The 1,194-nt window shown below is 45.9% G+C and overlaps 1 protein-coding gene across 5 annotated transcripts in view; it reads left to right on the top strand.

Moving 5' to 3' along the window:
* Positions 1-1,194, top strand: part of TXNRD1 (thioredoxin reductase 1) — a 152,407-nt gene that overhangs the window by 76,462 nt on the left and 74,751 nt on the right. Inside the window, exon 2 of one of the 5 annotated variants that reach the window (XM_011975502.1) lies at positions 102-106. The exons of the other annotated variants lie outside the window; for them this stretch is intronic. The gene's annotated coding sequence lies outside the window, so the exon portion shown is untranslated. The remainder of the gene's footprint in view (positions 1-101; positions 107-1,194) is intronic. 5 annotated transcript variants of the gene reach the window in all.

The following is a 1,194-nucleotide window of genomic DNA, read 5'->3' on the forward strand; positions in this document are numbered from 1 at the left end:
ACCTCCTGGGTTCAAGCGATTTTCCTGCCTCAGCCTCCCCAGTAGCTGGGATTACAGGCACACACCACCACACCTGGCTAATTTTTGTATTTTTAGTAGAGATGGGGTTTCACCATGTTGGTCAGGCTGGTCTCGAACTCCTGACTTTGTTGTCCGAAGTGCTGGGATTACAGGTGTGAGCCACCACGCCCAGCCTATTTTTTTTTTTTTTTTGAGAAGGAGTCTCACTCTGTTGCCCAGGCTGGAGTTCAGTGGCACGATCTCGGCTCACTGCAACCTCTGTCCCCTGGGTTCAAGTGATTGTCCTGCATCAGCCTCCTAGGTAGCTGGGATTACAGGCACTTGCCACCGTGCCCAGCTAATTTTTGTATTTTTAGTAGAGACAAGGTTTCACCATGTTGGCCAGGCTGGTCTTGAACTTTTCACCCCGTGATCCACGCACCTCAGCCTTCCAAAGTGCTGGGATTACAGGTGTGAGCCACCGGGCCCAGCCCTATTTTTGTTTCTTAATGAGTGCTAAGAAATGGAAGAAGAGAAAAAGCAAGGTAAGGACTATTGGTTTGAAAGATCTGTGAACTTTCAGCCAATTATTGCCCACATTTGGGGCTAAATAGTAGGTTTTGAAAACCTTAAAGGAGCTTTGGGTTTCAGTGGAGAAAGGCATTTATTTAGTGGATAATTGGGTGCTTATAGTCCTAAAGTCCACACCTTAAAAAGAAGGTTAAGATTTCATACTTTAATTGCAACATAAATAATGGAGGGAGCTCTTCAAAATGTCCACATTTCCTTTCTTCTTTTAATATTGTTTCTTCCTCATCCCCTTTTCCCTGAATAAACAACAGCAGCAAAACCTACCCTGCTTTCACAGGGAGTGTACTATAGAAGACAAGGGAGAAAGAATCCTGCTGGAAGAAGTTGGTGAGCCTAGGTGACTCCCTTGATAAAGGATGAAAGCTTTCCAGAAGAATGTTCCAAAAAAGTGTAGTCTCCAGACCACCTGCTCAGAATCCCCTGGAGTACTCCTTAAGCATGCATGCCCAGGCTTTACTCAAGTTCTTTTGAAGTAGACTCGGGAAAGAGCTAGGAATCTGCCCCCCGCTTTTTTTTTTGAGATGGAGTTTTGCTCTTGTTGCCCCAGCTGGAGTGCAGTGGCATGATCTCAGCTCACTGCAACCTCCACCTCCTGGGTTCAAG

This window comes from Mandrillus leucophaeus, unplaced genomic scaffold (assembly GCF_000951045.1).
Source record: "Mandrillus leucophaeus isolate KB7577 unplaced genomic scaffold, Mleu.le_1.0 Scaffold157, whole genome shotgun sequence".
NCBI lineage: Eukaryota > Metazoa > Chordata > Mammalia > Primates > Cercopithecidae > Mandrillus > Mandrillus leucophaeus.